This window comes from Periplaneta americana, chromosome 7, assembly GCF_040183065.1.
Source record: "Periplaneta americana isolate PAMFEO1 chromosome 7, P.americana_PAMFEO1_priV1, whole genome shotgun sequence".
NCBI lineage: Eukaryota > Metazoa > Arthropoda > Insecta > Blattodea > Blattidae > Periplaneta > Periplaneta americana.
The window spans coordinates 178541150-178555940 of NC_091123.1; the positions used below are offsets into that span (position 1 = coordinate 178541150).

The 14791-nt window shown below is 35.0% G+C and overlaps 1 protein-coding gene across 2 annotated transcripts in view; it reads left to right on the forward strand.

Moving 5' to 3' along the window:
* The window catches only part of LOC138703806 (chymotrypsinogen 2-like), a 142618-nt gene that overhangs the window by 60123 nt on the left and 67704 nt on the right, over nucleotides 1-14791 (forward strand). The window lies entirely within an intron of this gene.

Below are 14791 nucleotides of genomic sequence, written 5' to 3' on the forward strand. Positions count from 1 at the left end.
ATGTGAGGGCGGCAATGAACCTCCGGCTTCCTTAAAAGCCAGTAAGTAAGTAAATAAGTAAGTGAGTAAGTAATAATAATAATAATAATAATAATAATAATAATAATAACAATAATGATGATTTATTTAACCTGGCAGAGTTAAGGCCACACGGCCTTCTTTAACACTCAACCAGGAGTAAAAACTGCGTTACAAAAACACTACAAATTTACAAAGTACACTACAATTTTACACACAAAGCTGAATAAGATAATAATAATAAAATGTAAACAACAAGTAAGAAGAAATCAGACATAATATATAACATACATACAGAAAGAAAAAAAGCATAATAAAATGTGACAGCAGGTCAAAATAAATGAGACATACAAAGTATAAAAAAATAAGACAATTATTGATAATAATAATAATAATAATAATAATAAATAAGAATAGTAATAATAATACTAACAGTAGTAATAAAATAGTGCAGTGCAAAGCATACAATGAATACAATATTTTTAAGTACACACAGTAAGGAAAATTATGATTATATATAGCTCAACTTATCACATTAGAGATATACCATTATCGAAAAATATGAAAACAAAAGTATAAAATAAGTTAAATATCACTAGAACATAAAAAAATGTGAATACGTGGAAACATGCAATACAACACTTGTCATAATAGTAAGTTAGTTTGGCAACTCGTCATAAGATAATTTTCTAACTTGGATTTGAAAGATTTCAAATATATCTATAATATATCGGTTTTCTCATAAATTTATCGATTTTTTTTTTGTGGAATTATCATCAATATCAACAACAACAAAATCCACACTAGACAACTCCGATAATTCCCGACAGATGGCACTACTGAAGGTGGACAGTTACATAATTGTGCAACCTCACTCAATACCTTGTTCTAATTGGCTGGACTAGAATTCGAATTCAAACTGTTTAATATGCAGCACCAAATTCAAAATGCAGCGTGTGCGAACGTGAGACAGACGGGAGGTTTATTTACTACTGTTTTAATATTGTTATTAGTGTTCTCCACGGCACGAGCAACTCCCACCCTGAAAGGGAACCGTCTGACCTCAAAACGGATATCAAAACTTTTATTTCTATATTCTGGAATGGAAAGAGAAACAAGGATTTAATACCGATTTGATATTTGTTTATGTCTATGATTTCTATGCACAACCTAGTGCTGACATTCTGTTTTCTTATTATATCTTTTAGTGCATAAAAATTCTGTCCCTATAATCATCACCATTGTTGTTTGGAATGTTGGAGTGTAACAATAACTTGCAATGGGAACTTACTATAGAAGGATTGTATCAAATCAACTGTGAAATTTGTTAAAACTTGTAACATTTTAAGTACGGTTTACTTACATTTAAAAATAATTACAAGCTCTCTTTACTTACATTTAAAAATGATTACGTTGTTAGGTAGAAAAGAGCATTATATCTGTGTCCTGGATTGAATCCTATATAAAATTAGAATAATTGAATCGTGTTCCAATGTCAAATACTCAACCATGTAGAGTTCACTTAACTCTTTCCTTTGCCTCCACCATAATTTTGATTTAGGTTAGAATCTACATCATATGGTATTGAAAATGTATTGTTTATTGTTACAATTTTACATTTATGCTTTTGACTGTTATGAAGTTAATTTCAATGGTAAAAAGGAATATTAAAATTTAAGTAATTTTATTGTAATACAGTAAATGTAATAATAATAATAATAATTTATTTATTTAATCTGGCAGAGCTAAGGCCAGTAGGCCTTCTCTTCCGCCCAGCCAGACTCTAATTCTAATTGAATACAATTGCTTACATAGTTATTACATTAATATCTAGACCATAAAACAACATGAAAGTAAATAATGAAAGTTGGATAAGTAATGTTAGTGTGACAATAATAAACATTGGTAAGAAATAGTTATAATAATAATAATAATAATAATAATAATAATAGTAATAATAATAATAATAATAATAATAATAATAATAATAATAATAATAATAATAATGAGATAATTTAGATATTTATCTGTGATATATATAACCATTAAACATTGAGAAACCTGAAACAGCTATTATTGTTAACAAGAATTGTTAGAAAAATATTTCGTTAGCCTCTTCTTAAATTGCTTTGATGTCTGACAGTCCCTGACATTACTCGGTAGGGAATTCCAAAGTCGAGGAACAGCCACAGTGAAAGAAGATGAATATGAGGATGTTCGGTGGGAGGGAATGGATAATATTGAGGAGTGTTGTGATCGTGTGTCTAGGTTATGATGGGTGGATAAATTTTGAAAACGAGACGCAAGATAGACAGGAGTGGAGAAATGCAATATGTGAAAGAGAAGGGAAAGACAGTGGATTTTCCTACGATCTTCTAGACGGAGCCAGGACAACATTTCGAGGGATGGTGTTACGTGATCAGCCCGGCGAATAATGCAGACGAAACGGACGCACATATTATGAACACGTTGTAGTCTCTGCGCCGGAGTAACGCTTAGGTCAGTAAGCAGAATATTACAGTAATCGAAGTGGGGCATCACGAGTGTTTGCACTAACATTTTTTTCATGGAAAAGGGTAGAAAATTCTTCAATCGCCTAAACGAGTGGATTAATAGAATACTTTTTTGCAGGTTTCTGCAACTTGAATGTTCCAATTTAAACTTTTATCCATATAAATACCTAGATTCTTTACTGATTCACTGAACGGAATTTCGGTGCCGTATATTTTAATCGGGGACAAATTTGGTATGGTAATAGTGCTTAACAAACGTGAATGGCCCGCAAATGTACGCCTGAAAATGCAATTTGCTTACGGAATAGCGATATATCGATATATTTTCTGCGATATATATCGTTTATCGAAATTAGGTTTGCAATATATTGCAGTATCAATATATTGGTATTTAATTTATTTCCTCCATCACTAGCTCTGTTACATTGTTGTGATGAATGGTGTTTGTTTATAGTTAGGCTGCAAGAAATGTGCAGGGTTATATAGAGACACCTTAAAGGGGAATAAAGTTACAATTTTTCGTAACTTCAGCATCTGATATAGATATATAGTCTAATCCGTTTGGGTATGGATAATATTAATTTATTGTTATAGAGTTATTATGATAGTAGGAAAAATTTCTTGATTGTTGTTATATTATGATTAAAAGATGGGAGTTTCTATATGAAGAGTTCACTGCAAAAAATCAGGAATGTCGAATGTATTGCATTTTGCAGGAAATGCAATTTAAACTTTCACATTCCCACTCTTTCTGTGGTATACCAATTCTTCAACACGATGCAGATCTGCAAACTATTATCTTTCTTGCAGTTCAACAAAGTGTATTTTATTCTACTCCCTTTGATCTATAGTACTGAACCTTCATCTCATTTTTCACAGATTTACGACATTCCCCCTTTTTGCAATGGACTCCTCATATATGACAATCAACAATGCATAATCTGAAAGGACAAATTTTTAATCGTAGACGATTAAAATGGCTACTACAAATCAACAGCGGCCACAATATGTTTTTTGGTATGCTAAATTTGAGAGTGTTGAAAGAGTTCAAAGAGAATTTCGACGTGAGTATGGTGTGCGTAATGTACCTAAATACGGTTCCATAATGTTGTGGTATCGAACATTTGTAGAAACAGGTTCTGTGTTAAAAAAATTAAACATGCAGGAGGTCGCAGGCGAAACCCAGTACGAGAAGCAGCTATCTCTTGGCTTGGTCCCCAAACTCCCCAGATCTAACCCCTCCTGACTTCTTCGCCTGGGGTTTTGTTAAATACATTGTCTATTCACAGAAACTCAGGAACATTGATGATCTGAGAGTAAAAATTACTCAAGCTTTTCAACAAATCACCTCTCTTATGTTACAACGGACATGGGCTGAATTGCATCACCGTTATGAGTTGTGCAGGGTGCTAAATGGGGGTCTTGTTGAGCTCTGAGAAATCTCCCATCTTTCAGTGTTGTATGCACAAAGTTTCAACATATAAAGTTTAGTAGTAAATGTTTTACGGTGTTTTTATTTTATCCATACCCAAACGAATCACTCTGTGTTATTGTTATTATTATTATTATTATTATTATTATTATTATCTTGTTTTTAATTCCATTATTGAAACAATTGAATTTACTTCAATTATGGTAACTATAAACAAATTAGTAGAAGACATATTTTTTTTTTGTCATTTTCTGTCGTAATTTTTGCATCACGGTAACAATGAGTGACACAGATGAAATAAGTTTTGTTTCTGATATTGATGTTGCAGAAAATTGTATGTGTTTGCAGTTAAGGGATACTTTAAATAAATTACTTTTCATCTATTATTTCAACGTGCTCTTCACTTTATTACATTAGTACATATGTTTATATGAACTTTTTTCTTGTTTTGTTGTGAGGAACATGTCCCAAAGGTTTGTATAAGTATTTCTGAAACACCCTGTATAAAATATCAGAAATCGAAATACTTCTGCTACTCTTATTGAAAATTTAGATTTTGTAAGTGTTTGTTAATATTTAAATCCACGACTTTTGTTCACACCAACATTTATTATCTTCTTTCGCGTACAGTATCGTACCACAGTTTTACCTGAAGAATATTATTTAGTTTGTGACCTTTCAAAATAAAACACAAATTTGCAGTTTTTTAGGGCATTCAATCACGATATTATTTCTTACAAAAATGACTTTATAGAGTGTCTAACATTTGATAACAATAGAAACAAGAAAAGTAAGAGTTTCTTCAGTTTACAGTTGTAAAACACCCGGATGAACGAAGGTCGACTGAAGTCGGATGTGAAGTTCCTAACATTATTGCGGTGATATAAAATTGAGTGTACAATAATTTTTGTCTTGCATTTTTATAATCCTGTCCTAGTAAGAGAGAGAGAAAGAGAGAGAGAAAGTGGAAGATGAAAGACAGTTAAAACTAATATGCTCAACTGGATATCTGAACTCAAGGAGAACTGATTTATGAGCAATAAAGTTATGTAACGATCAACTTCTCAATTTTTACTGCTCTCCAAATATAGTTAGGGCCATGGAATGCAAACGCTTTCGATGGTTTTGTTACGTATACGGTAGGAGACTGAACTTCATATAATACACTCAGGGACAAAAAAAAAAAAAAACCCGGACACTTTAATATTTGCTGGTATTTTGCAAAACATTATCTTTTCATACAATATTATGGTAGCCATCTGTTGTTATGGAGACGTGTATACATTGTTGATTGTTTTTTCTTTTATAAACAAGCCATATTACAACCAAATATTCCAATTTTGCTTTCGGAGTCTCAGCTATAACAATTTTGTCTCAACCATTTTGTGCTTCATTATCGTTATCATTCGTTATTTCTTTATTTTTACATTTTCTGAGTTTAAGTGGGGTTGTAACATTTGTCTTAAAACAAGATGCGACATGAAGATGTGGCTCGAGCTGTAGCCCTTTACGATGATGGACGCAGTGTACGTTACATTGCAAATGTTATTAATATGGCTAGAAGCACAACCCATGATGCCATAAAACGGTATAGAGAGACCCTAGAATATACCAGAAGACCAGGTTCGGGTCGTCAAAGCGCTACAAATCCAAATGAAGACAGGTATATGGTGTTGAGAGTTCTTAGGGAGCGCAACCTGCCAGCTACTAGTGTAGCCCAGCAATTTGTTAACATGCATGGACGCCCAATTTCGGCCAAAACAGTTAGAAGGAGTATTATAATATCAATTTTTTGTTTACCACCTTTGCTTATCTTAATATTTGGATTTATGAACGTTTTCGACACTTGGTGTGTGTCATCTTCAGATGTGGGGCCTATGTCATTGTGTGTTGTGAAGCCCTAGTTTCTTAATTATGTTGTGGGTTGTTCACTTGTGTATGGCCTTTCATGATTTCTTAGTTTACTATAGGCAGTATGTGGTTGGTTATTGTAATTCTGTTAAGTTCTATCTTTTGAAAAACCCGTATAGGACAATAAAATTATGTTAAAAACACTGTAACACATAATTATAAACAAATAAAAACAAATATATACACTATAAAACACTGTAAAACACTGTATAACTTTTTCACATATATGGTTGGCTGTGTTGGCCTGTTGTATCGTTAAAATTGGATTACTTTACTGTTCTTGGTAAGAACTGTCTTCTTGACGCACTTTCACTGATATTCCATATTGTATGTTGGGGTTTTTTGATGTTCAAGTTGACTTCTGTGGATTGTGGATGCTGTTGTTGAATACTTAGACGTATATAATACAAGCTATTTTCTGTTGGGTCCGCTGTCTAGTATGGCCATGCGTGTCTGCAAGAATTTACTTTATATTAATATATAGGATTAATACGATTTTGTTTTTTATTAAGTTGGAATCTGTCGCGTAAAATGTTGTATGGAAATACTTACTGTTTTAGATGATGTTAGAATGTTCCTATGTGGTGCATGGCTCGGACTAGAATGGCGGGCTCAATTACAATATTTTCTTAATGTACGTCATCTGGAGTGGGAAGTGAAACTGAAACTAGTTAGAAGGAGGTTGAAAGCAAGTGGACTGATATCAAGTAGACCTGCAACTGGTCCCAGACTTCTCAGGATGCATCGAGTTGAACGACTGCGTTTTGCAAATGATCACAGGGATTGGAGAAATGGACAGTGGAGCTGTGTTCTGTTCACCGATGAGTCCCGTTTCAATCTGTGCTCACGTGATGGACGTGAAAGAGTTTGGAGAAGGAGGGGAGAACGATTTTCACACTGTTGCATTTCCGAAAATGTGCCGTATGGAGGTGGTGGAGTGATGGTTTGGGCAGGAGTGTGTACGGATGCTCGTACAGCGTTGGTTTTTGTTGAAAATGGAAGACTAACAGCTGATATGTATATAAATGAATGTTTGGCTGATCATGTTGTGCCATTTGACCAATTTGTAGGCGATAATTTTGTTTTAATGCATGATAATGCACGGCCGCATATTGCCCATGCGGTCGTAGATTATCTCCAAGAAATGGGAATCCATGTTCTTCCATGGCCAGCAAGGAGTCCAGACATGAACCCAATTGAACACGTGTGGGACATGCTGGGACGGTGTGTTAAGAATAGACGACCGAGACCAGAATCGTTACAAGAGTTGAGGCGAGCACCTGGCGAAGAATGGGAACTTATTCCTCAAGATGACATTGCTAACCAAATTGAGAGCATGCCAAGACGTATGGATGCAGTTATTCAAGTCAGAGGGTTTAATACCCGTTACTAAAAACAGTTTTTAATGTTTAAGACACCATAAAGTGAAAAAAACAGTTAGACCAAACGATGCCATAGTTATACGCCCTTTGTAATTTTTTTTGTAAATTTTCTCATCAGAGATTTTTTTTTTCAAATGTTGTCGTATAAGGTACTAAACGAAACATTATTTTGTTTAAATGGGTTTTGTTTCATTTTGAAATAATTGGCAACAAAATACAAGCAAATATAGAAGTGTCCGGTTTTTTTTTTTTTGTCCCTGAGTGTATTTATGTTAGATGCCGAAGTGGGAAAAACTAAATTGCTGTATTTACTTAACTTGGTAATAGTTGGGTGAAATAGAAGTATTTACAGTATGTTAGGTTTACTTTTGCTTATTGTAGGCGTTATTATAGAATAGTTTTTATTTATAGTCCCAGGTTTATTGCATCTATTTATTTACAGTGAGAAATAAATTTACATCTATTTTATTTTATTTTTTTATTGCTGTAATTATTATATTATTTTATATTATATATCACTGCCACCGGGTGTATACACAATTGTAGTGTTAATAAATAAATAAATAAATACATACATACATACATACATACATACATACATACATACATACATACATACATACATACATACATACATACATACATACATACATACATACATACATACATACATACTGTACGTACTGTACATACATGCATACTGTACATACTGTACATACATACATACATACATACATACATACATACATACATACATACTGTACGTACTGTACATACATGCATACTGTACATACTGTACATACATACATACATACATACATACATACATACATACATACATACATACATACATACATACATACTGTACGTACTGAACATACATGCATACTGTACATACATAAATACATACATACATACATACATACATACATATTTCACGAACATAATTATAAAGACAATATAAATTAAACCCAGCCAGCTGTACTTCTCGATAATTATCACAGATTATGACTATTTCTTGACGTACAGCATACATACAACTCTCCCTGATTATAAATACCAATACTGATAATTTTACCATTTTTATTACAGTTAAAACTATGTGTATCATAGAACACTGGCTACGAAAATATAGCTATTATTTTGATCTTCATACACTGAACACATTGTTTACTTTGAAGCTATCTTTTAACTTTACTGTGAGTGAGATGAAGGTGATAATGCTAGCGAGATGAGTCCAGGGTCCAGCGCCGAAAGTTACCTAGCATTTGTTCTTAATGTGTTGAGGGAAAACCCCCAAAAAACCTCAACCATATAACTTATCCCAATCAGGATTTGAACCCGGGCCCGAAGTAAATATGTGAGTTATGTTGACATAATTTAAATTTATTGCCAAATATATTATAACTTTTTAAAATTTATAATGCCTTTTTCAAAGATTATTGTGCCTTTTTTACTTTTTATTGCCTTTTTTGGCTCCCCGTTTTAATGTTATAAATATCTAAACATCTAATTATGACAGTAATTGTATTGTATTGTATTGTATTTATTAACATTCCATGGTATTCATACATTGCTTACAGCTAGAATATGGAACAAGTCAAAAAACTTAATACTATTATAAAGTCTTAATTTATAGTCACAGTCTAGATGAAATATATACAGACGAGATTTACAATATAGTCTACTAGTACAACACAAAGTTTTAGTATCAATTACATGAAGTGCTATTGAATGTCATGAATTCACCTACAGAATAGAAGGCGTGAGAAATTAGGTACTTCTTTAATTTGGCCCTAAATAATTTTATGTTTTGAGTTTTATTTTTTATATCAATAGGGAGGCTATTAAAAATTTTTACTGCCTTATAACGCACTCCTTTTTGATAGCACGATAGACTTGCCGATGGAGTATGAAAGTCATTTTTGACGTGTATTTATGCTATGAACTGTTGAATTAGTTACAAAGTTTTCACGATTACATACGAGGAAGATTATTAATGAAAAGATATACTGGCAAGCCATGGGCATTATTTGTAGTTTTTTGAAAATAATTCTACACGATTCCCTACATTTGGCAACTACTATTATTCTAGTTACTCTTTTTTGTAATAGGAATATACTGTTACTATCTGTGGAATTTCCCCAGAATATTATTCCAAAACTCATTACCGAGTGGAAGTATGCAAAGTATATTGTTTTTAAGGAATTGATATTTACTATCTTTTGCATAGATCTAATAGCAAAACAAGCTATATTTATTTTGGGGGTAATTTCTTTAATATGATTTTTCCAATTTAACGCATTATCGATTTTTAAACCAAGAAATTTGGTTGTTGTTGTTTCTAATAGGGATATATTGTTAATTATTGCGCTAGAAATTTGCGAGGTTGAATTTGGACAAGGATTTAAATTGAATTGTGTTAGTTTTGTTACAATTTAATACCAATTTATTGACTGAGAACCAGTCACATATTTTCAAGAGAATTTCCTCTGTTGAAGATTGGAATGTGTTGGAGTTACTTACTTACTTACTTACGAATGGCTTTTAAGGAACCCGAAGGTTCATTGCCGCCCTCACATAAGCCCGCCAGCGGTCCCTATCCTGTGCAAGATTAATCCAGTCTCTATCATCATACCCCACCTCCTTCAAATCCATTTTAATATTATCCTCCCATCTACATCTCGGCCTCCCTAAAAGTCTTTTTCCCTCCGGTCTCCCAACTAACACTCTATATGCATTTCTGGATTCGCCCATACGTGCTACATGCCCTGCCCATCTCAAACGTCTGGATTTAATGTTCCTAATTATGTCAGGTGAAGAATACAATGCGTGCAGTTCTGTGTTGTGTAACTTTCTCCATTCTCCTGTAACTTCATCCCGCTTAGCCCCAAATATTTTCCTAAGAACCTTATTCTCAAACACCCTGAACCTATGTTCCTCTCTCAGAGTGAGAGTCCAAGTTTCACAACCATACAGAACAACCGGTAATATAACTGTTTTATAAATTCTAACTTTCAGATTTTTGGACAGCAGACTGGATGATAAGAGCTTCTCAACCGAATAATAACACGCATTTCCCATATTTATTCTGTGTTTAATTTCCTCCCGAGTGTCATTTATATTTGTTACTGTTGCTCCAAGATATTTGAATTTTTCCACCTCTTCGAAGGATAAATCTCCAATTTTTATATTTCCATTTCGTACAATATTCTGGTCACGAGACATAATCATATACTTAGTCTTTTCGGGATTTACTTCCAAACCGATCGCTCTACTTGCTTCAAGTAAAATTTCCGTGTTTTCCCTAATCGTTTGTGAATTTTCTCCTAACATATTCACGTCATCCACATAGACAAGAAGCTGATGTAACCCGTTCAATTCCAAACCCTGCCTGTTATCCTGAACTTTCCTAATGGCATATTCTAGCGCGAAGTTAAAAAGTAAAGGTGATAGTGCATCTCACTGCTTTAGCCCGCAGTGAATTGGAAAAGCATCAGATAGAAACTGACCTATACGGACTCTGCTGTATGTTTCACTGAGACACATTTTAATTAATCGAACTAGTTTCTTGGGAACACCAAATTCAATAAGAGTATCATATAATACTTCCCTCTTAACCGAGTCGTATGCCTTTTTGAAATCTATGAATAACTGATGTACTGGACTCTTATACTCCAATTTTTTCTCCATTATCTGTCGAATTAAAAAAATCTGATCAATAGTCGATCTATTACGCCGAAAACCGCACTGATGATCCCCAATAATTTCATCTACGTACGGAGTTAATCTTCTCAAAACAATATTGGACAAAATTTTGTACGACGTCAACAAAAGTGATATTCCTCTAAAGTTACCACAGTTGGTTTTGTCCCCCTTTTTAAAAATAGGTACAATTATGGACTCCTTACATTGTTCTGGTACAATTTCCTTCTCCCAAATAGCAAGTACAAGTTTATAAATTTCGCTATATAATGCACTTCCACCCTCTTGTATTAATTCTGCTGGAATTTGATCGATACCTGGAGACTTGTACTTTTTCAGATTTTCTATCGCAATTTCGACTTCTGAAAGCGTGGGTTCGGGTATAAATGGCTCAGCAGTTTGTATCTCAATTCCGTCTCGATCATTTCTATTTGGCCTATGTACATTTAGTAGTTGCGCAAAATAGTTTTTCCATCTGTTTAGGATTGATGGAGAGTCTGCAAGCAAGTCACCATTCTCATCCTTGATCACGTTTACCCTTGACTGATATCCGCTCTTAAATTCTTTTATACCCTTATATAAATCTCGAATGTTTTTATTCTTACTATTTGTTTCAACCTCATTCAGTTTTTCCTTCAAGTAACCTCTCTTTTTATTCCTAAGTGTACGACTTGCTTCCCGTCTTTCATTGAAATAATTATCTCTCTTCTCCTCAACTGGATCCTGTAAGAATTTCAATTTTGCCTGTTTCCTTCTTTCTACTACCATGCAACAATCTTCATCAAACCACGGTTTCTTTTTCTTAGTTTCATAATAACCTATGCTCTGCCCAGCTGCAATTTTGATACTATCTCTGATATTGGCTGTAATTACTATACTTGTGACATCTGCAAATAATAATGTGCGTTTGATTCAATTTGGAACCTTCAACGAATAAATTCCATAGATGTAATTTCATTGAAGCATCTTACCAACTGTGTAGTAGTTTCCAGTTTACTTCAGCCTGACAAAAGATTAATTATTGAGAACAATAGAATTATTATAACAGTGAATGCGAGAGTTGCTCATATAACTTTCCTCAACATACCGCCAACCACAATTTGTACTTGGATTCTCCAGGATTCGAAACCGTGTCTCGAAGATGTAAATTTAAGCGAACATTGTAATGACAAAACATTTGCGGTTTTCATGACAGCTTTAATTTGAAGAGACCGACTAGTGAAAATGTTCCGCTCCTCTCCAGTAGGATTCAGAACTGTCAGCCGGATCTAGCTCAGCGGCTCAAGGACTGACATGGTGTGGCGTGTATACAGTTAGTGATTATCATCATAACGTAACAACCGCAGAGATTACCGTAACATCACGGAAAATGTTTGTAATTCAGAGATGCTGTGTCGAATAAATTGTGCAGTTAATCACTTTGCAGCAGGGAAGCGACGAGTGTTGCCGAATTGTTGAGATCGGGTCACGGCAAACTGCTGGTTACAGGCAGGGACTTACTAGATCTGCTCTGGGGAAAACCCTGAGATAAATTCCAAAAATTGCTAGGGTGGGGTTCGTAATAATAAACAGGTTGCATTTTATTAACTCGTCTTGTCTTATTTCAGGCGTTGAAGCCAGATTCGGGGCATTTTTATCATAAGTAGAGAGCGGATTTATATGCACTGAAACTAGTGAATATATCCATGCATTTATGCAGTAAAAACGTTGGAAATATGCTCTAAAAAGGGCGGCAATGAACCTCCGGATTCTCCAAGAGCCATTCGTAAGTAAGTATCTGTAGTATTCAATTCTTAATTATTTTTAATTTAAAAGTCAAGGGGAGTAATTGCCGCCTTGCGTCCCTAGATGACGCTTCTTCTTTGTTTTCATAGAGAGAACAAAAAATAATCTAATATGTTCGCATAGTAACCGTCCAAGGTCTGAGAAAATCTGTAAGAAGTTGCAGTCACGACTGGATGTGTTTCGCTAACATTTAACAAAGAAGCCGGAACCCGGAATACGAATCAGGGCAGTTCGCCGCCGTGCCCATTCGTTAGTCTTCTGAGAGGAATTTTGAGAGCTGCCAAATGCCAGACGCACAAGGCAACAAAGAGCAGCGGGGGCTCTTCGGAGCGCCTGAAGGAGATCCAGTGAGCACGAGCCGCGGAGAAAGTGCATGGCGCGAGCGGTTGCATCAGTCGCCGTAGGTTTGAAATCGCTTTTTCTAGAACATTGATTATATACTGCTAAAACACAACGCTAAGCTCCAGCATCACGAGGACGAGCTATAAATCTTTGATCCAGCAGAAGTCGCAACACAATAAATCTCCCATCAATTGCTGTCGGTTACAGTGGCGGCTCCTGCATATTTCTTAAGAGAAGGAAAGAAGTTAACAGTATGAAATGACACCTTCTTGAATGAAACATGCTACAAATTAGCCAACATGCATACATGTAAGACCAGGTAGTGTTGGGGTTGGCCTTCTTCCCTTTTGTATAGCAATAATCTGTTCTCCAAAATGTATTATGTTTTCACTTCCATTCATTGTTCAACAATTGCACAAATTAACAATTACAAGGAAATTCACGCACACTATAGTATCACACGTGTTGGAAGAGATTATAGCTACTAACACGTAATCGGAACCGTTTTACGGAAATGGGAATGGGAAATAATCTGTTAGGAAAGCGAGAACACTACACCCACCCACGTGGTCTGTGTTGCCACGTGTACATTTTACAAGTTCCGTATCACATGTTTTTGAAGAATGTCAGTTCTTGTAAAGTCATACTATCATTATTGTTCAAAGCTGCCGGTGGCCGATTAATGTTTTATGTTAAAAATAATGCAGTTTGGAGTACCTACTTTAAATTTCAAATATATTTGTACAAAACTGACAACTTGGTTGTTGTCCTGTCTAGTAGAGAATGAATGGAAGTGAATTTCAGGGCCCAGAAAGATCTGCGACACTAACGTATAACTAACTACTTTCTCTTTGTTTTACATAAACCCAACTTTAACTTTCAAATATCCTTGAAAGTTTCAAACCATGAATAGTAGCCTATATAAAGTGCAATGAATAATATTTTTTATTTATAATTTCAAAAAAAAAGTTTATGTGGTGTCTTTCATAGCTTTGCGTTAAAACTTTTTATTGTGCCTCCTCCTAGATGTGTTATAGTCCGGTTGAATGCATCATCGTTAGATGGCAGCGGTAGCGAGCTTGCTGCACGACCAGTCGGTTTCTATTTCCCGCCCATGCGCTGATTCAGAGGAGGATCTCCTCCCTCTCCGTTCATTTACGTGCTTTGAAAGTCTGCTTCTTTCTCTGGCCGCTAGCGCGCTGTTGTCTATGTGTGTTAACTGCAGTAAAGGAGGAATGGATTGACTTTCCTCCACACAGACAATCTCGCATCATTCTCACAGTTTTCTAGCAGCACATGAGCGCGCGTCGTTTAAAACTCGATCAACCGAGGTTTTCTTATAGCTGAGAACTTAAAAATTCGAATTTCAAGGCACATATTATTTTATTTGGTATTCACTTTCAAAAGAACAAAATATGTGAGGAGGACGTTCCTCCCTTCCCTCCCCCGAGGAACCGCCACTGGTCGGTTTCAAAGGAATAGTTTCCAATGGCACGTAGCACGCTGCAAAACGATTTACGGGATGTAATGATCGGGCAAGACTGAACGTGCCCGTGCCTTACGGTGATCCCCCCCCCCCCTCCTGCTTGTAGATCAAGCCTTCAGGCTGAGGTGGCCCAATGAATGGGAGATTTCGCTTTCTCGCTTGCGAGGTGTGGATGGTGAAACTATTGACATCAAGCCCTGATGCGAATTATAGGTTT